This window comes from Triticum dicoccoides, chromosome 3A, assembly GCF_002162155.2.
Source record: "Triticum dicoccoides isolate Atlit2015 ecotype Zavitan chromosome 3A, WEW_v2.0, whole genome shotgun sequence".
Taxonomy (NCBI): domain Eukaryota; kingdom Viridiplantae; phylum Streptophyta; class Magnoliopsida; order Poales; family Poaceae; genus Triticum; species Triticum dicoccoides.
This window is the reverse complement of record NC_041384.1, coordinates 9,744,131-9,767,063: the sequence shown is the minus strand read 5'-3', so window position 1 is coordinate 9,767,063 and position 22,933 is coordinate 9,744,131.

Below are 22,933 nucleotides of genomic sequence, written 5' to 3'. Positions count from 1 at the left end.
AGTTGCGACTAATGTTGATTATCTTCTGCTCAAAATTTATGCTGCTATAATGTTGTAAGGGTACTAATTGGTCTCTTCTGCTGCTTATCAGAGATGGGGGAAGCAGCCACCGCTGCTCTACCTCACCGGAGTACAAGTTGGATGCTGTCGAGGTCTTCACTATCATACTTTCTTCTTCAGTATCAGCCACGAGGCGGGTATATAAAACGAGAGATCTCCCCTTCACCCATCTCATTATGATAACTCTGTTGTTTGCTACATCACTCCTTGTCCCAAATTGTAGAGGCTGCCTGACGCTTTTATGAAGATGCTGGGTGAAGATCCGCCAAATAATGTGAAGCTCCGACAGGCCGGCAGCGGGGTTCGCAGGCTGTGGGACATGGAGTTGGTGATCGAGGAGGGCCACATGTACCTGTGCCGTGGCTGGAAGAAGTTCTATAGTGCCTACGACCTGCGGACCGGGTACTTTCTTCTCTTGAGGTACGACGATGACGCCACAATGCTCATCGTGAAGGTTTTCAACAAGACTATGTGTCGCATGCGCTACGCTGAAGACGAAGATGCCAGTGCGTTCTGCCTCTTCTTATTCCTCCATATTTGGCTTTGTCTCACATCGATTGTTGACGGTCATTATTGCATTTGGACAGGCAATGGGAGCAGCAGCAGCGACACTGGCTATAGCCAAAGCAGCAGCGATTATGGCTATCGCAAAAGCAACAGCGATTATGGCCTTAGCGAAAGCAGTAGCGATTCTGGCAGCAGCGAAGACAACAAGAAGGATGATCCGGACTAGAGTGGGGGAGAAGAGGAGCAGAGTGGGGATGAGGAGCTGCAGGATGACGATGGGCATCAGGCTAAGGATGACCTAGCGCTGGTGGTGGCTGACCAAGGGCAAGAGATGGTGGTGGCTGACCAGGTGCAAGAGATGGTGGTGGCTGACCATGGGCAAGAGATGGTGGTGGCTGACCATGGGCAAGAGATGGTGGTGGCTGACCATGGGCAAGAGATGGTGGTGGCTGAGGGTGGCCTCGCGATGGTAGTGGTGCCTAACAATTACCACGCACCGGTGGTGGCACCGGCGATCCCACAGCTAGGCAACATGACCACGCCAATTATGGTAGAAGACTACATCCCACAGCTGCCTCCACCGCCTCGCCGCTCTTGGCGCATTAGGCTGAGGAAGGAGAAGGAGAAGAACAATGAGAACTGAACTATGTCAGGTATGTCAAATCTCCAAAATGATATATATATATATACTTAGTTACCTATTTATCTCTAATATGCTTAGTTTCCTATAGGTTAGCTCCAAAATTACTTATGTTAGCACAAAATGATCAAGTTTACATAATAAGCTTATAGTCTTCTTCTTCTTCTTCTTATCGAAAATGACATAGGTTAGCTTCATTTTACCTAAGTTGGCTCTAATATGCTAACTTAGAGCTTATATGCTTAGTTTCCTATAGGTTAGCTCCAAAATTACTTATGTTAGCACAAAATGATCAAGTTTACATAATAAGCTTATATTCTTCTTCTTATTCTTCTTCTTATCCAAAATGACATAGGTTAGCTTCATTTTACTTAAGTTGGCTCTAATATGCTAACTTAGAGCTTATATGCTTAGTTTCCTATAGGTTAGCTCCAAAATTACTTATGTTAGCACAAAATGATCAAGTTTACATAATAAGCTTATAGTCTTCTTCTTATTCTTCTTATTCTTCTTCTTATTCTTCTTCTAGTCTTCTTCTTCTTCTTCTTCTTCTTCTCTTCTTCTTCTTCTTCTTCTTCTTCTTCTTCTTCTTCTTCTTCTTCTTCTTCTAACTTCTTGTTTATCATTTTGCAGATTTGATTTAATTCACGGAAGCTTGCATGGATGGAGTGCTTCTTTTCCATTTGTGTTTTTATTTTGTATCAATGTGAAACTTTTGTGAATTGATGGATAACGGTGTTGAATGAACATTGTGAAACTTTTGTAATATGTAACGATGGAACTATGTGTTGGCTATGTATGTATATATGATGAAACTTGTGTGTTGGATATGATCTGGTGGACGCAGGTAACATTGTTACATATGGCCCCCTGTATGTAAGCTAAGCAGATCTGTGTTGTATGTTATCTCTAATATTTTTTAACCTGTGAAAATATCAGAAATGAAAAAAATCCCTAATATTCATACTAGTGGCGCACCACACAAGACACTAATGGCGCACTATTATAATCACACTAATGGCGCATCACCCAACAGTGCGCCATTAGTATGCCAAAGCACATGGTTAAATATGGCCCCCGGGAGGCATACTAATGGCGCATGGTGTTCTATACTAATGGCGCACTGCTTGGTGCGCCATTAGTATACCAGATACTAATGGCGCACCGGTGGTGCGCCATTAGTAAGAAATACTAGTGGCGTGATACTAATGGCACACCAGCAGTGTGCCATTAGTAGGCAAAATTGGTGCGCCATTAGTAGGCCTTTTCCTAGTAGTGGTTGAACCAAGTGTGGCTACGCCCGGTCCTTGAGAAGGTTAAAACATCACTAACTTGACAAACTATCGTTGTGGTTTGATGTGTAGGTAAGAACGGTTCTTTCTCAACCCGTAGCAGCCACGTAAAACTTGCAACAACAAAGTAGAGGACGTCTAACTTGTTTTTGCAGGGCATGTTGTGATGTGATATGGTCAAGACGTGATGAGATATAAGTTGTTGTATAAGATGATCATTTTTTGTTGAAGTTATCGGCAACTGGCAGAAGCCTTATGGTTGTCTCTTTATTGCATAAGATGCAAGCGCCAAATAATTGCTTTACTTTATCGCTATGCGATAGCAATAGTTGCAAGAGCAGTAGTTGGCGAGACGACCATGTGACGACACATTGATATAGATCAAGATGATGGAGATCATGGTGTCATGCCGGTGACGATGGAAATCATGACGATACTTTGGAGATGGAGATCAAAGGCACAAGATGATGATGGCCATATCATGTCACATATTTTGATTGCATATGATGTTTATCTTTTATACATCATATTTTGCTTAGTTCGACGGTAGCTTTATAAGATGATCTCTCACTAATTATCAAGGTACAAGTGTTCTCCCTGAGTATGCACCGTTGCGAAAGTTCTTCGTGCTGAGACACCACGTGATGATCGGGTGTGATAGGCTCTACGTTCAAATACAACGGGTGCAAAACAGTTGCACACGCGGAAGACTCGGGTTAAACTTGACGAGCCTAGCATATAACAGATATGGCCTCGGAACACGGAGACCGAAAGGTCGAGCGTGAATCATATCGTAGATATGATCAACATAGTGATGTTCACCATTGAAATTACTCCATCTCACGTGATCGGACATGGTTTAGTTGATATGGATCACGTGATCACTTAGAAGATTAGAGGGATGTCTGTCTAAGTGGGAGTCCTTAAGTAATATGATTAATTGAACTTTAATTTATCATGAACTTAGTCCTGGTAGTATTAGCATATCTATGTTGTAGATCAATAGCTCGCGATGTTGCTCCCAGTTTATTGTGTTCCTAGAGAAAAATTATGTTGAAAAATGTTAGTAGCAATGATGCGGATTGGATCCGTAATCTGAGGATTATCCTCATTGCTGCACAGAAGAATTATGTCTTTGATGCACCGCTAGGTGACAGACCTATTGCGGGAGTAGAGGAAGACGTTATGAACGTTTGGCTAGCTCAATATGATGACTACTTGATAGTTTAGTGCACCATGCTTAACGGCTTAGAATTGGGACTTCAAAGATGTTTTGAATATCATGGACCATATGAGATGTTCCAGGAGTTGAAGTTAATATTTCAAGCAAATACCCGAGTTGAGAGATATGAAGTCTCCAACAAAGTTCTATAGCTAAAAAGATAGAGGAGAATAGCTCAAGCAATGAGCATGTACTCAGATTGTCTGGGTATTACAATCGCTTGAATCAAGTGGGAGTTAATCTTCCAGATAAGATAGTGATTGATAGAATTCTCTAGTCACCATCACCAAGTTAGTAGAACTTCATGATGAACTATGATATGCAAGGGATAACAGAAACGATTCCCAAGCTCTTCGTAATGCTGAAATCAACGAAGGTAGAAATCAAGAAAAATATCAAATGTTGATGGTAGACAAGACCACTAGTTTCAAGAAAAGGGCAAAGGGAAGAAGGGGAACTTCAAGAAGAACGGCAAGCAAGTTGCTGCACAAGTGAAGAAGCCCAAGTCTGGTCCTAAGCCTGAGACTAAGTGCTTCTACTGCAAAGGGACTGGTCACTGGAAGCGGAAGTGCCCCAAGTATTTGGCGGATAAGAAGGATGGCAAAGTGAACAAAGGTATATTTGATATACAGATTATTGATGTGTATTTTACTAGTGTTCGTAGCAACCCCTCGGTATTTGATACTGGTTCAGTTGCTAAGAATAGTAACTCGAAACAGGAGTTGCAGAATGAACAGAGACTAGTTAAGGGGGAAGTGACGATATGTGTTGGACGTGGTTCCAAGATTGATATGATCATCATCGAACACTCCCTATACTTTCGGGATTAGTGTTGAACCTAACTAAGTGTTATTTGGTGTTTGCGTTGAGCATGAATATGATTTGATCATGTTTATTGCAATACGGTTATTCATTTAAGTAAGAGAATAAATTGTTGTTCTGTTTACATGAATAAAACCTTATATGGTTACATACCCAATGAAAATGGTTCGTTGGATCTCGATCGTAGTGATACACATATTCATAATATTGAAACCAAAAGATGCAAAGTTAATAATGATAGTGCAACTTATTTGTGGCACTGCCGTTTAGGTCATATTGGTGTAAAGTGCATGAAGAAAATCCATGCTGATGGGCTTTTGGAATCACTTGATTATGAATCAGTTGATGCTTGCGAACCATGCCTCATGGGCAAGATGACTAAGACTCCGTTCTCCGGAACAATGGAGCGAGCAACAGATTTGTTGGAAATCATACATACTGATGTATGTGGTCCGATGAATATTGAGGCTCGCAGCAGGTATCATTATTTTCTGATCTTCAGAGATGATTTGAGCAGATATGAGTATATCTACTTGATGAAACACAAGTCTGAAACATTTGAAAAGTTCAAAGAATTTCAGAGTGAAGTGGAGAATCATCGTAACAAAAATAAAAGTTTCTACAATATGATCGCAAAAGTAAAATATTTGAGTTACGAGTTTGGCCTTCAGTTAAAAACAATGTGAAATAGTTTCACTACTCACGCCACCTAGAACACCACAGTGTAATGGTGTGTCCGAACGTCATAACCGCACTTTATTAGATATGGTGCGATCTATGATGTCTCTTACCGATCTACCACTATCGTTTTGGGGTTATACATTAGAGACAGCTGCATTCACGTTAAATAGGGCACCATATAAATCCGTATTAGAGACGACACCGTATGAATTATGGTTTGGCAAGAAACCTAAGCTATTGTTTCTTAGAGTTTGAGGTTGCAATGCTTATGTGAAAAAGTTTCAACCTAATAAGCTCAAACCCAAATCGGAGAAGTGCGTCTTCATAGGATACCCAAAATAAAATGTTGGGTACACCTTCTATCACAGATCCGATGGCAAGATATTCGTTGCTTTGAATGGATCCTTTCTAGAGAAGGAGTTTCTCTCGAAAGAAGTGAGTGGGAGGAAAGTAGAACTTGATGAGGTAACTGTACCTGCTCCCTTATTGGAAAGTAGTTCATCACATAAATCTGTTCCTGTGACTACTACACCAATTAGTGAGGAAGCTAATGATGATGATCATGTAACTTCAGATCAAGTTACTACCGAACCTCGTAGGTAAACCAGAGTGAGATCCGCACCAGAGTGGTACGGTAATCCTGTTCTGGAGGTAATGTTACTTGACCATGACGAGCCTACGAACTATCAGGAAGCGATGATGAGCCCAGATTCCGCGAAATGGCTTGAGGCCATGAAATCTGAGATGAGATCCATGTATGAGAACAAAGTATGGACTTTGATTGACTTGCCCAAAGATCGGTGAGCCATTGATATTAAATGGATCTACAAGAGGAAGACGGACGCTGATAGTAGTGTTACTATCTACAAAGCTAGAATTGTCGCAAAAGGTTTTCGACAAGTTCAAGGTGTTGACTACGATGAGAGTTTCTCACTCGTATCTATGCTTAAGTCTGTCCGAATCATGTTAGCAATTGCCACATTTTATGAAATCTGGCAAATGGATAAACAAAACTGCATTCCTTAATGGATTTATTAAAGAAGAGTTGTATATGATGCAACCAGAAGGTTTTTTCAATCCTAAAGGTGCTAACAAAATATGCAAGCTCCAGCGATCCATCTATGGACTGTTGCAAGCATCTCAGAGTTGGAATATACGCTTTGATAAGTTGATCAAAGCATATAGTTTTATACAGACTCGCGGTGAAGCCTGTATTTACAAGAAAGTGAGTGGGAGCACTACAACATTTCTGATAAGTATATGTGAAAGACATATTGTTGATCGGAGATAATGTAGAATTATTCTGTAAAGCATAAAGGAATGTTTGAAAGGAGTTTTTCAAAGAAAGACCTCAGTGAAGCTGCTTATATATTGAGCATCAAGATCTATAGAGATAGATCAAGACGCTTGATAAGTTTTTCAATGAGTACATACCTTGACAAGTTTTTGAAGTAGTTCAAAATGGAACAGTCAAAGAAGGAGTTCTTGCCTGTGTTACAAAGGTGTGAAGTTGAGTAAGACTCAAAACCCGACCACGGCAGAAGATAGAGAGAGAATGAAAGTCATTTCCTATGCCTCAGCCATAGGTTCTATAAAGTATGCCATGATGTGTACCAGACCTATTGTATACCCTGCCCTGAGTCTGGCAAGGGAGTACAATAGTGATCTAGGAGAAGATCACTGGACATTGGTCAAAATTATCATTAGTGGAATAAAGATATGTTTCTCGATTATGGAGGTGACAAAAGGTTCGTCGTAAAGGGTTACGTCGATGCAAGTTTTGACACTGATCCAGATGACTCTAAGTCTCAATCTGGATAGATATTGAAAGTGGGAGCAATTAGCTAGAGTAGCTCCATGCAGAGCATTGTTGACATAGAAATCTGCAAAATACTTACGGATCTGAATGTGGCAGACCCGTTGACTAAACTTCTCTCACAAGCAAAACATGATCACACCTCAGTACTCTTTGGGTGTTAATCACATAGTGATGTGAACTAGATTATTGACTCTAGTAAACCCTTTGGGTGTTGGTCACATGTCGATGTGAACTATGGGTGTTAATCACATGGTGATGTGAACTATTGATGTTAAATCACATGGCGATGTGAACTAGATTATTGACTCTAGTGCAAGTGGGAGACTGAAGGAAATATGCCCTAGAGGCAATAATAAAGTTATTATTTATTTCCTTATATCATGATAATTTTTTATTATTCATGCTAGAATTGTATTAACCGGAAACATAATACATGTGTGAATACATAGACAAACAGAGAGTCACTAGTATGACTCTACTTGACTAGCTCGTTAATCAAAGATGGTTATGTTTCCTAACCATAGACATGAGTTGTCATTTGATTAACAAGATCACATCATTAGGAGAATGATGTGATTGACTTGACCCATTCCGTTAGCATAGCACTTGATCGTTTAGTTTGTTGCTATTGCTTTCTTCATGACTTATACATGTTCCTATGACTATGAGATTATGCAACTCCCGTTTACCAGAGGAACACTTTGTGTGCCACCCAAACGTCACAACGTAACTGTGTGATTACAAAGGTGCTCTACAGGTGTCTCCGAAGGTACTTATTGGGTTGGCGTATTTCGAGATTAGGATTTGTCAATCCGATTGTCGGAGAGGTATCTCTGGGCCCTCTCGGTAATGCACATCACTTAAGCCTTGCAAGCATTGCAACTAATGAGTTAGTTGCAGGATGATGTATTACTGAACGAGTAAAGAGACTTGCCGGTAACGAGATTGAACTAGGTATTGAGATACCGACGATCGAATCTCGGGCAAGTAACATACCGATGACAAAGGGAACAACGTATGTTGTTATGCAGTCTGACCGATAAAGATCTTCGTATAATATATGGGAGCCAATATGAGCATCCAGGTTCCGCTATTGGTTATTGACCGGAGACGTGTCTCGGTCATGTCTACATTGTTCTCGAACCTGTAGGGTTCGCACGCTTAAGGTTTCAATGACAGTTATATTATGAGTTTATGAGTTTTGATGTACCGAAGGAGTTCTGAGTCCCGGATGAGATCGGGGACATGACAAGGAGTCTCGAAATGGTCGAGACGTAAAGATCGATATATTGGACGACTATATTCGGACATCAGAAAGGTTCCAAGTGATTCGGGTATTTTTCGGAGTACCAGAGAGTTACGGGAATACGTATTGGGCCTTATTGGGCCATACGGGAAAGAAGGAAAAGGGCCTCAAGGGTGGCCGCACCCCTCCCCTTGGTCTGGTACGAATTGGACTAGGGAAGGGGGGCGCCCCCTTCCTTCCTTCTCCTTTTCCCTTCCCTTTCCTTCCCTCCTACTCCTACTACTTGGAAGGGCTCCTAGTTCTACTAGGAAAGGGGGAATCCTACTCCCGGTGGGAGTAGGAGTCCCCTAGGGCGCGCCATAAAGAGGGCCGGCCCCTCCCCTCCTCCACTCCTTTATATACGTGGCCAGGGGGCACCCCATAGACACACAAGTTGATCCTCGTGATCGTTCCTTAGCCGTGTGCGGTGCCCCCTTCCACCATATTCCACCTCGGTCATATCGTAGCAGTGCTTAGGCGAAGCCCTGCGTTGGTAGAACATCATCACCGTCATCACGCCGTCGTGCTGACGAAACTCTCCCTCAACGTTTTGCTGGATCGGAACTCGAGGGACGTCACCGAGTTGAACGTGTGCAGAACTCGGAGGTGCCGTACATTCGGTACTTGGATCGGTCGGATCGGGAAGACGTACGACTACTTCCTCTATGTTGTGTCAACACTTCCGTTGCCGGTCTACGAGGGTACGTAGACAACACTCTCTCCTCTCGTTGCTATGCATCACCATGTTCTTGCGTGTGCGTAGGAATTTTTTTTTGAAATTACTACGTTCCCCAACAGAAGCAGGTGTAGGTGTCGCAAACGTACTCATAACAGAGGTGAATCAAGTGCAGAGCTAGATGGCAGTTCCTTACCTCCCCTCGTAGTTGAGGGATAGATCTTGGTTTTTGGATCTCTCAAGTTCTTCATAGTCTCCAGCAGATATAAATCCCAAGTGACTCAAAGAATAGAGGTATGCTCCCCGACAACGGCGCCAGAAATTGGTCTTGATAACCCACAAGTATAGGGGATCGCAACAGCTTTCGAGGGTAGAGTATTCAACCCAAATTTATTGATTCGACACAAGGGAGCCAAAGAATATTCTCAAGTATTAGCAGCTGAGTTGTCAATTCAACCACACCTAGAAACTTAGTATCTGCAGCAAAGTGTTTAGTAGCAAAGTAATATGATAGTGGTGGTAGCGGCAACAAAAGTAAAGAGAGCAAAAAGTAATATTTTTGGTATTTTGTAGTGATTGTAACAGTAGCAACGGAAAATTAAATAAGCGTAAACCAGTATATGGAAAACTAGTAGGCACCGGATCAGTGATGGATTTTTATGCCGGATGCGGTTCATCATGTAACAGTCATAACATAGGGTGACACAGAACTAGCTCCAATTCATCAATGTAATGTAGGCATGTATTCCGTATATAGTCATACGTGCTTATGGAAAAGAACTTGCATGACATCTTTTGTCCTACCCTCCCGTGGCAGCGGGGTCCTATTGGAAACTAAGGGATATTAAGGCCTCCTTTTAATAGAGAACCGGAATAAAGCATTAGCACATAGTGAATACATGAACTCCTCAAACTACGGTCATCACCGGTAAGTATCCCGATTATTGTCACTTTGGGGTTAACGGATCATAACACATAATAGGTGACTATAGACTTGCAAGATAGGATCTAGAACTCTCATATATTCATGAAAACATAATAGGTTCGGTTCTGAAATCATGGCACTCGGGCCCTAGTGACAAGCATTAAGCATAGCAAAGTCATAGCAACATCAATCTCAGAACATAGTGGATACTAGGGATCAAACCCTAACAAAACTAACTCAATTACATGATAAATCTCATCCAACCCATCACCGTCCAGCAAGCCTACGATGGAATTACTCACGCACGACAGTGAGCATCATGAAATTGGTGATGGACGATGGTTGATGATGACGACGGCGATGAATCCCCCTCTCCGGAGCCCCGAACGGACTCCAGATCAGCCCTCCTGAGAGGTTTTAGGGCTTGGCGGCGGCTCCGTATCGTAAAACGCGATGATTTCTTCTCTCTGATTTTTTTCTCTCCGAAAGCAAATATATAGAGTTGGAGTTGGCGTCGGAGGGTCTCTAGGGGGCCCACGAGGTAGGGGGCGCGCCCTAGGGGGGGGCGTCCCCCACCCTCGTGAGAAGGGTGTGGGCCTCCTGGTCTTCATATTTGGCGAGGATTTTTTATTATTTTTTCTAAGATATCCCGTGGAGTTTCAGGTCATTCCGAGAATATTTGTTTTCTGCACATAAAACAACATCATGGTAATTCTGCTGAAAACAGCGTTTGCCCGGGTTAGTTCCATTCAAATTATACAAGTTTGAGTCCAAAACAAGGGCAAAAGTGTTTGGAAAAGTAGATACGACGGAGACGTATCACTGATCATATGATATATACATGGTGGACACCCCCAAAGAAGGCAATGTCGACGAGACAGCGGAGGATGACCCCTCCAAGAAGCAACCTAAGCGCCGACGTCAGTGGCACCGCTCTAAGCCCCGCCACAGGAAAAGTAGTGATACCGGCACAGGAGACAATAACACTCCGGATAGTGCTGAAGACAGCCACAATCCCCTCCAGCACGATGTAGAGCCGGAGGATGAACAAGCTAGCCCTCCAGAGCAGGCAGCAGATGGAGAACCAGAGGAGCACAATTACATGCCTCTCTCCGAAGACGAGGCGAGCCTTGGCGACGAAGAATTTATCGTGCCTGAGGATCCCGTCGAGCAGGAGCGCTTCAAGCGCAGGCTTATGGCCACAACAAATAGCCTGAAGAAAAAGCAACAACAGCTTCAAGCTGATCAAGACTTGCTAGCAGATAGATGGACTGAAGTCCTGGCGGCCAAGGAATTCAAACTTGAACGCCCCTCCAAGAGTTACCCAAAACGCAGGTCGCTACCTCACCTCAAGGAGGAAGTATTGAAACCTCCATCACCAGTGTACGATGCGGCTGACCGGCCACTGTGTGACCGAGCCGGAGAAGCATTTCAGCCCGAAGTTCAGCCCGGACCCCGCCGCCACTCAATCAAAAATACCAAGGCCCGGGGCAACACCCGGGACCCAGGAGACGTATTGGACAGTAAGGCAAAACTTGCAAGATCAATATACGGGTCACGGGGGTGCGCGCCAACGCGGGACGATGAACGTCGCGCCGGATACACCAAAGGTAAATCCGGTCACTCCGAATATAGCAGACAAGACTCATATGAACTGCGTCGTGATATAGCCCGACCCAGAGGCGCCGCACACCCCCTATGCTTCACTGATGAAGTTATGGACGACGAATTCCCGGAGGGTTTTAAACCCGTATATATCGAATCGTATGATGGTACAACAGATCCCTCTAGCTGTATGGATTGAGGATTTCCTCCTTCACATCCACATGGCTCGCGGTGATGATCTACATGCCATCAAGTACCTCCCACTAAAACTCAAAGGACCAGCTCGGCATTGGCTAAATAGCTTGCCAGCAGACTCCGTCGGCAGTTGGGAGGATTTGGAAGACGCATTCCTTGACAACTTCTAGGGCACTTATGTGCGACCACCGGATGCTGATCACTTGAGCCATATAACTCAGCAGCCAGGGGAATCGGCCAGACAATTATGGACATGGTTGCTGACTACGAAAAACCAAATTGTCGACTGTCCGGACGCAGAAGCCCTAGCGGCATTCATGCACAACATCCGTGACGGGTGGCTTGCCCGCCACCTTAGCCAGGAGAAGCCGAAGTCTATGGCAGCCCTCATGACACTCATGACCCGCTTTTGCGTGGGCGAGGATAGCTGGCTGGCTCGCAGCAACAACACATCAAGGAATCCGGGCACTTCGGATACCAAGGATGGCAATGGCAGACCATGTCGTAACAGACCAAAGCGCCGCAACAACGGCGATAACACCGATGATACGACAGTCAATGCCGGATTCAGAGGCTTTAAATCCGGTCAGCGGAAAAAGCCATTTAAAAGAAGTATTCCGACTCCGTCCAGTTTGGATCGCATACTGGATCGCTCGTGTCAAATCCACGGCACCCCCGACAAGCCAGCCAATCACACCAACAGAGAATGCTGGGTGTTCAAGTAGACCGACAAGTTAAATGCCGAAAACAAGGACAAGGGGCTGCATAGTGATGACGAGGAGGAGCCCCGACCGCCGAACACGGGAGGACAGAAGGGTTCCCCCCACAAGTGAAAACGGTGAACATGATATACGCAACCCACATTCCCAAGAGGGAGCGGAATCGTGCACTAAAGGACGTCTATGCGATGGAGCCCGTCGCCCCAAAGTTCAACCCATGGTCCGCTTGCCCGATCACCTTTGATCGCAGGGACCACCCCACTAGTATCCGTCATGGTGGATCCGCTGCACTGGTCCTAGACCCCATCATCGACGGATTTCACCTCACTCGAGTCCTTATGGACGACGGCAGCAACCTGAACCTGCTCTATCAGGATAAAGTGCGAAAAATGGGTATCGATCCTTCGAGGATCAAACCCACCAAAACCACCTTTAAGGGCGTCATCCCAGGTGTAGAGGCCCATTGCACGGGCTCAATCACACTGGAAGTGGTTTTCGGATCACCGGACAACTTCCGAAGCGAGGAGTTAATCTTCGACATCGTCCCGTTTCGCAGTGGCTATCATGCACTACTCGGACGAACTACATTTGCAAAATTCAATGCAGTACCGCATTACGCATACCTCAAGCTCAAGATGCCAGGACCTAGGGTTGTCATAACAGTGAATGGAAACACAAAATGCTCGCTCCGCACAGAAGAACACACTACGGCCCTCGCAGCAGAAGCACAAAGCAGCCTTTTAAGGCAAACCACTAATTCGGCAATACAACCCCTGGACACCTTCAAGCGAGTCCGGAGTAAACTGCAACAGGACTGTCTGGCACGTTCAGAGTTCGCCTAGCAATTCAGCCCCCGCCCCAGTCCCAGTCAAGCGACGAAATCCGTGCCACGCGTACATAATTACACACTGAAAATACCATGGACATAGGCGGGGGCACGATTAGGGCACGTCCCGCAATGCGACTTAACCTCCCTAGGGGTTGTATACCTTTATCATTTTTTCTCTTTCAGGATCTAACTCTCTGGAAAGACCTATCCGGCAGTACGATGGCCGGATACACTACAGGAAGGAAAAACCAAGGAGGCAAGAAGCTAAGATGTACACGGGAACCCTCAGGTGGTCTCTAATAATAATAGATATGCCCGCTTTCTACTATCTATACGCAGCTTGCCCTTGGATATGCCATGTCAAATATTCCTACTGTTTGCTTACTGCACCACTTGTACCAATACGCTTCGACGTATTATTTAAATAACAATGCACATCATTAGTCTATTATTGCATTATTCATCCTTTTTTATGTTAATTTACGACAATCCGTACCCGTACATTTGGGTACGGTCAGTACGCCAGGGGCTTTTGTTTACCCCATAATACGGCATGAGAAGTCCGAACACTTTCGAGATTGCGGCACCCCGAACTATAGCATTATATGCATCAGCTCCGAATCATGTCTTGGATCAATAGTTGGGTTTGCCCGGCTCCCATGCTTTGGTACCTTACGTTCCGCTATATCGGCTAAGGTAGCGGTGGGAGAACTACTGCGATTGTGTCCCGATTCTTCCGGACGAGCACCTCAGTAGAGAAAGCCGAAAACTGATTGTCATGATAAGGCAGACCGGTCGCTGTTCGAGAGGTCTCAAGTCCTTAAAGACTTTTTCCGCTTCGGGCGAGGAGTCGGCCTTGTCCGGCTTAGGCGTGTATAGCGCCCCAAATTCGGCCTTCTGAATACTAGGGGCTTCACCAAAATTTAAAATTGTAGACTTCTATGGCTAAGTGAGAGTGATAAAGCCTTATAGTCCGATTGGCTAATTCGTTGCGATGAACACCTCCCTTGAAGGATCCAAAATTGGGGTAAAGAGTGCTCAGGTTTATTCCAAACACCCCAGTACTACTTACATGGGGGCAGAAGCCGACGACTGGCCAACTCTCATATTTTATAAACGGCCGCACAGAAGGTAATATTTTAAATTAAAAAAGCATCGCATGGCGCACATGAACTCATTTCATATTACAGGATCACATGAGCATGTTCACTCAAAAATTACATCCCTGGCACATTCATCCGCCACAAGGCGGGAACCCTTCAGGACACTCTCATAATACATTTTGGGGCAGCGATGCTCCTTGCCCTCCGGTGGCCCCTCCTTCACCAGCTTCACGACGTCCAGCTTCGCCCAGTGCACCTTCGCCCGGGCAAAAGCCCTGCGCGCACCCTCGAAGATGGACCGCTTTATAACTTCAAGCCGTGGGCAGGCATCCACAAGCCGCCTCACCAGACCGAAGTAGCTGCCGGGCAGGGGCTCGCCAGGCCACATCCGGACTATAAGGCCCCTCATGGCCTGTTCGGCCGCCTTGTGAAGCTCGACCAATTGTTTCAGCTGGTCGCTCAAGGGCACGGGGTGTTCGGTCCCAATATACTGAGACCAGAACAACTTTTCCGTCGAGCTCCCCTCCTAAGCTCGGTAAAACTCCGCGGCATCCAGTACACCGCGAGGAAGATCTGCGAACGCCCCTGGAGAGCTCCGAGCTCGGGTAAGTAAAAGAAAAGTTTCCTCCACATGCTTGCTTTGCATAATGAATGCCTTACCCGCTGCTATCTTCTTCACCGCATCAATCTCCTAGAGGGCCTTGTGAAGGAAATATGCCCTAGAGGCAATAATAAAGTTATTATTTATTTCCTTATTTCATGATAAATGTTTATTGTTCATGCTAGAATTGTATTAACCGGAAACATAATACATGTGTGAATACATAGACAAACAGAGTGTCACTAGTATGCCTCTACTTGACTAGCTCGTTAATCAAAGATGGTTATGTTTCCTAACCATAGACAAAGAGTTGTCATTTGATTAACAGGATCACATTATTAGAAGAATAATGTGATTGACATGACCCATTCCATTAGCTTAGCACCCGATCGTTTAGTATGTTGCTATTGCTTTCTTCATGACTTATACATGTTCCTATGACTATGAGATTATGCAACTCCCGTTTGCCGGAGGAACACTTTGTGTGCTACCAAACATCACAACGTAATTGGGTGATTATAAAGGAGCTCTATAGGTGTCTCCAAAGGTAAATGTTGGGTTGGCGTATTTCGAGATTAGGATTTGTCACTCCGATTGTCGGAGAGGTATCTCTGGGCCCTCTCGGTAATGCACATCACATAAGCCTTGCAAGCATTACAACTAATGAGTTGGTTGCGAGATGATGTATTATGAAATGAGTAAAGAGACTTTCCGGTAACGAGATTGAACTAGGTATTGAGATACCGACGATCGAATCTCGGACAAGTAACATACCGATGACAAAGGGAACAACTTATGTTGTTATGCGGTCCGACCGATAAAGATCTTCGTAGAATATGTGGGAGCCAATATGAGCATCCAGGTTCTGCTATTGGTTATTGACCAGAGACATGTCTCGGTCATGTCTACATTGTTTCTCGAACCCGTACGGTCCGCACGCTTAAGGTTTCGATGACAGTTATATTATGAGTTTATGAGTTTTGATGTACCGAAGTTAGTTCGGAGTCCCGGATATGATCACGGACATAACGAGGAGTCTCGAAATGGTCGAGACATAAAGATTGATATATTTGACGGCTATATTCGGACACCGGAAGTGTTCCGGGTGATTTCGGAGAAAATCGGAGTACCGGAGGGTTACCGGAACCCCCCCGAGAGAAGTAATGGGCCATATGGGCCTTAGTGGAGAGAGAGAAGGGCAGCCAGGGTGGGCCGCGCGCCTCGTCCCCCCTGGTCCGAATTGGACTAGGAGAGGGGGGCGGCGTTCCCCTTTCCTTCTCCCTCCCGACTTCCTTCCCCCTCCTAGTAGGAGTCCTACTCCTACTAGGAGGAGGACTCCTCCTTGGCGCGCCTATAGGGCCGGCCGGCCTCCTCCCCTTGCTCCTTTATATATGGGGGCAGGGGGCACCCCTAGACACACAAGTTGATCCACGTGATCGTTTTCTTAGCCGTGTGCGGTGCCCCCTTCCACCATAATCCTCGATAATATTGTAGCGGTGCTTAGGCGAATCCCTGCGATGGTAGAACATCAAGATCGTCACCACGCCGTCGTGCTGACGGAACTCTTCCCCGACGCTTTGCTGGATCGGAGTCCGGGGATCGTCATCGAGCTGAACGTGTGCTAAAACTCGGAGGTGCCGTAGTTTCGGTGCTTGATCGGTCGGGCCGTGAAGACGTACGACTACATCAACCGCATTGTGCTAACGCTTCCGCTGTTGGTCTACAAGGGTACGTAGATCACACTCTCCCCTCTCGTTGCTATGCATCACCATGATCTTGCGTGTGCGTAGGATTTTTTTTGAAATTACTACGTTCCCCAACAGTGGCATCCGAGCCTAGGTTTTATGTGTTGATGTTATTTGCACGAGTAGAACACAAGTGAGTTGTCGCGATATAAGTCATACTGCTTACCAGCATGTCATACTTTGGTTCGGCGGTATTGTTGGACGAAGTGGCCCAGACCGACATTACGCGTACGCTTACGCGAGACCGGTTCTCCCGACGTGCTTTGCACAAAGGTGGCTAGCGGGTGACAGTTTCTCCAACTTTAGTTGAACCGAGTGTGGCTACGCCCGGTCCTTGCGAAGGTTAAAACATCACCAACTTGACAAACTATCGTTGTGGTTTTGATGCGTAGGTAAGATTGGTTCTTGCTTAAGCTCGTAGCAGCCACGTAAAACTTGCAACAACAAAGTAGAGGACGTCTAACTTGTTTTTGCAGGGCATGTTGTGATGTGATATGGTCAAGACATGATGCTAAATTTTATTGTATGAGATGATCATGTTTTATAACCAAGTTATCGGCAACTGGCAGGAGCCATATGGTTGTCGCTTTATTGTATGCAATGCAATTACGCTGTAAAGCTTTACTTTATCACTAAGCGGTAGCGATAGTCGTGGAAGCATAAGATTGGCGAGACGACAACGATGCTACGATGGTGATCAAGGTGTCGCGCCGGTGATGATGGTGATCACGACGGTGCTTCGAAGATGGAGATCACAAGCACAAGATGATGATGGCCATATCATATCACTTGTATTGATTGCATGTGATGTTTATCTTTTATGCATCTTATCTTGCTTTGATTGACGGTAGCATTTTAAGATGATCTCTCACTAATTATCAAGAAGTGTTCTCCCTGAGTATGCACCGTTGCGAAAGTTCTTCATGCTGAGACACCACGTGATGATCGGGTGTGATAGGCTCTACGTTCAAATACAACGAGTGCAAAACAGTTGCACACATAGAATACTCAGGTTATACTTGACGAGCCAAGCATATACAGATATGGCCTCGGAACACGGAGACCAAAAGGTCGAGCGTGAATCATATAGTAGATATGATCAACATAGTGATGTTCACCAAAGAAACTACTCCATCTCACGTGATGATCAGACATGGTTTAGTTGATTTGGATCACGTAATCACTTAGAGGATTAGAGGGATGTCTATCTAAGTGGGAGTTCTTTAAGTAAATTAATTGAACCTAAATTTATCATGAACTTAGTCCTAGTAGTATTAGCATATCTATGTTGTAGATCAATAGCACGCGTTTAGCTCCCCTGTTTTATTTTTGATATGTTCCTAGAGAAAATTGTGTTGAAGGATGTTAGTAGCAATGATGCGGATTGGATCCATGATCTGAGGTTTATCCTCATTGCTACACAGAAGAATTATGTCCTTGATGCACCGCTAGGTGACAGACCTATTGCAGGAGCAGATGCAGACGTTATGAACATTTGGCTAGCTCAATATGATGACTACTTGATAGTTTAGTGCACCATGCTTAATGGCTTAGAATCGGGACTTCAAAGATGTTTTGAACGTCATGGACCATATGAGATGTTCCAGGAAATGAAGTTAATATTTCAAGCAAATACCCGAGATGAGAGATATGAAGTTTCCAATAAGTTCTATAGCTAAAAGATGGAGGAGAATCGCTCAACTAGTGAGCATGTGCTCAGATTGTCTGGGTACTACAATCGCTTGAATCAAGTTGGAGTTAATCTTCCAGATAAGATAGTGATTGACAGAATTCTCTAGTCACCATCACCAAGTTAGTAGAACTTTGTGATGAACTATAGTATGCAAGGGATGACGAAAACGACTCCCGAGCTTTTCATGATGATGAAATCGATGAAGGTAGAAATCAAGAAAGAGCATCAAGTGTTGATGGTTGACAAGATCACTAGTTTCAAGAAAAGGGCAAAGGGAAAAAGGAGAACTTCAAGAAGAACAGCAAGCAAGTTGCTGCTCAAGTGAAGAAGCCCAAGTCTGGTCCTAAGCCTAAGACTAAGTACTTCTACTGCAAAGGGACTGGTCACTGGAAGCGGAGCTACCCCAAGTGATTGGCGGATAAGAAGGATGGCAAAGTGAACATAAGTATATTGATATACATGTTATTGATGTGTACTTTACTAGTGTTTATAGCAACCCCTCAGTATTTGATACTAGTTCAGTTGCTAAGATTAGTAACTCGAAACGGGAGTTGCAGAATAAACAGAGACTAGTTAAGGGTGAAGTGACGATGTGTGTTGGAAGTGGTTCCAAGATTGATATGATCATCATCGCACACTCCCTATACTTTCGGGATTAGTGTTGAACCTAAATAAGTGTTATTTGGTGTTTGCGTTGAGCATGAATATGATTTGATCATGTTTATTGTAATACGGTTATTCATGTAAGTAAGAGAATAAATTGTTGTTCTGTTTACATGAATAAAACCTTATATGGTTACACACCCAATGAAAATGGTTCATTGGATCTCGGTCGTAGTGATACACATATTCATAATATTGAACCAAAAGATGCAAAGTTAATAATGATAGTGCAACTTATTTGTGGCACTGCCGTTTAGGTCATATTGGTGTAAAGCGCATGAAGAAACTCCATGCTGATGGGCTTTTGGAATCACTTGATTATGAATCAGTTGATGCTTGCGAACCATGCCTCATGGGCAAGATGACTAAGACTCCGTTCTTCGGAACAATGGAGCGAGCAACAGATTTGTTGGAAATCATACATACTGATGTATGTGGTCCGATGAATATCGAGGCTCGCGACATGTATCATTATTTTCTGATCTTCACAGATGATTTGAGCAAATATGAGTATATCTACTTGATGAAACATAAGTCTGAAACATTTGAAAAGTTCAAAGAATTTCAGAGTGAAGTGGAAAATCATCGTAACAAGAAAATAAAGTTTCTACGATCTGATCGTGGAGAAGAGTATTTGAGTTACGAGTTTGGTCTTCTGTTAAAACAATGTGAAATAGTTTCACTAATCACGCCACCTGGAACACCACAACATAATGGTGTGTTCGAACGTCATAACCGTACTTTATTGGATATAGTGCAATCTATGATGTTTCTTACAGATTTACCAACATCGTTTTGGGGTTATGCATTAAAGACAGCTGCATTCACATTTAAAAGGGCACCATCTAAATCTGTTGAGACGACACAATCTGAACTGTGGTTTGGCAAGAAACCAAAGTTGTCATTTCTTAAAGTTTGGGATTGTGATGCTTATATAAAAAGTTTCATCCTGATAAGCTCAAACCCAAATCGGAGAAAAATGTCTTCATAGGATACCCAAAGGAGACTGTTGGGTACACCTTCTATCACATATCTGAAGGCAAGACATTCGTTGCTAAGAATGGATCCTTTCTAGAGAAGGAGTTTCTCTCGAAAGAAGTGAGTGGGAGGAAAGTAGAACTTGATAAGGTAATTGTACCTTCTCCCTTATTGGAAAGTAGTTCATCATAGAAATCTGTTCCTGTGACTACTACACCAATTAGTGAGGAAGCTAATGATGATGATCATATAACTTCAGATCAAGTTACTACCGAATCTCGTAGGTTAATCAGAGTGATATCCGCACCAGAGTGGTACGGTAATCTTGTTCTGGAGGTCATGCTACTTGACCATGATGAACCTACGAACTATGAGGAAGCGATGATGAGCCTAGATTCCGCAAAATGGCTTGAGGCCATGATATCTGAGATAGGATCCAGGTATGAGAACAAAGTATGGACTTTGGTTGACTTGCCCGATGTTCGGCAAGCCATTAAGATTAAATGGATCTTCAAGAGGAAGACGGACGCTGATAGTAGTGTTACTATCTACAAAGCTAGAATTGTCGCAAAAGGTTTTCGACAAGTTCAAGGTGTTGACTACGATGAGAGTTTCTCACTCGTATCTATGCTTAAGTCTGTCCGAATCATGTTAGCAATTGCCGCATTTTACGAAATCTGGCAAATGGATAAACAAGACTGCATTCCTTAATGGATTTATTAAAGAAGAGTTGTATATGATGCAACCAGAAGGTTTTGTCAATCCTAAAGGTGTTAACAAAATGTGCAAGCTCCAGCGATCCATCTATGGACTGGTGCAAGCATCTCAGAGTTGGAATATACGCTTTGATGAGTTGATCAAAGCATATAGTTTTATACAGACTTGCGGTGAAGCCTGTATTTACAAGAAAGTGAGTGGGAGCACTACAACATTTCTGATAAGTATATGTGAATGACATATTGTTAATCAGAAATAATGTAGAATTATTCTGCAAAGCATAAAGGAGTGTTTGAAAGGAGTTTTTTCAAAGAAAGACCTCAGTGAAGCTGCTTACATATTGAGCATCAAGACCTATAGAGATAGATCAAGACGCTTGATAAGTTTTTTCAATGAGTACATACCTTGACAAAATTTTGAAGTAGTTCAAAATGGAACAGTCAAAGAAAGAGTTCTTACCTGTGTTACAAGGTGTGAAATTGAGAAAGACTCAAAGCCCGACCACGACAGAAGATAGAAAGAGAATGAAAGTCATTCCCTGTGCCTCAGCCATAGATTCTATAAAGTATGCCATGCTGTGTACCAGATCTATTGTATACCCTACACTGTGTTAAGCGAGGGAGTACAATAGTGATCTAGGAAGTAGATCACTCGACAACGGTCAAAATTATCCTTACTGAAATAAGGATATGTTTCTCGATAATGGACGTAACAAAAAGGTTCATCGTAAATGGTTACGTCAATACAAATTTTTGACACCGATCTGGATGTCTCTAAGTCTCGATCTAGATACATATTGAAAGTGGGAGGAATTAGCTAGAGTAGCTCCGTGCAGAGCATTGTTCACATAGATATTTGCAAAATACTTGCGGATCTGAATATAACAGACCCGTTGACTAAAATTATCTCACAAGCAAAACATGATCACACCTTAGTACTCTTTGGGTGTTAATCACATAGCAATGTGAACTAGATTACTGACTCTAGTAAACCCTTTGGGTGTTGGTCACATATCGATGTGAACTATGGGTGTTAACCACATAAAGATTTGAACTATTGATGTTAGATCACATGGCCATGTGAACTAGATTATTGCCTCTAGTGCAAGTGGGAGACTAAAGGAAATATGCCCCAGAGGCAATAATAAAGTTATTATTTATTTCCTTATTTCATGATAAATGTTTATTATTCATGCTACAGTTGTATTAACCGGAAACATAATACATGTGTGAATACATAGACAAACAGAGTGTCACTAGTATGCCTCTACTTGACTAGCTCGTTAATCAAAGATGGTTATGTTTCCTAACCATAGACAAAGAGTTGTCATTTGATTAACGGGATCACATTATTAGAAGAATAATGTGATTGACATGACCCATTCCATTAGCTTAGCACCCAGTCGTTTAGTATGTTGCTATTGCTTTCTTCATGACTTATACATGTTCCTATGACTATGAGATTATGCAACTCCCGTTTACCAGAGGAACACTTTGTGTGCCACCCAAACGTCACAAGGTAACTGTGTGATTACAAAGGTGCTCTGCAGGTGTCTCCGAAGGTACTTATTGGGTTGGCGTATTTCGAGATTAGGATTTGTCAATCCGATTGTCGGAGAGGTATCTCTGGGCCCTCTCGGTAATGCACATCACTTAAGCCTTGCAAGCATTGCAACTAATGAATTAGTTGCAGGATGATGTATTACTGAACGAGTAAAGAGACTTGTCGGTAACGAGATTGAACTAGGTATTGAGATACCGACGATCGAATCTCGGGCAAGTAACATATCGATGACAAAGGGAACAACGTATGTTGTTATGCAGTCTGACCGATAAAGATCTTCGTATAATATGTGGGAGCCAATATGAGCATCCAGGTTCCGCTATTGGTTATTGACCGGAGACGTGTCTCGGTCATGTCTACATTGTTCTCGAACCCGTAGGGTCCGCACGCTTAAGGTTTCGATGACAGTTATATTATGAGTTTATGAGTTTTTATGTACCGAAGTTAGTTCGGAGTCCCGGATATGATCACGGACAGAACAAGGAGTCTCGAAATGGTCGAGACATAAAGATTGATATATTGGACGGCTATATTCGGACACCGGAAGTGTTCCGGGTGATTTCAGAGAAAACCGGAGTACCTGAGGGTTACCG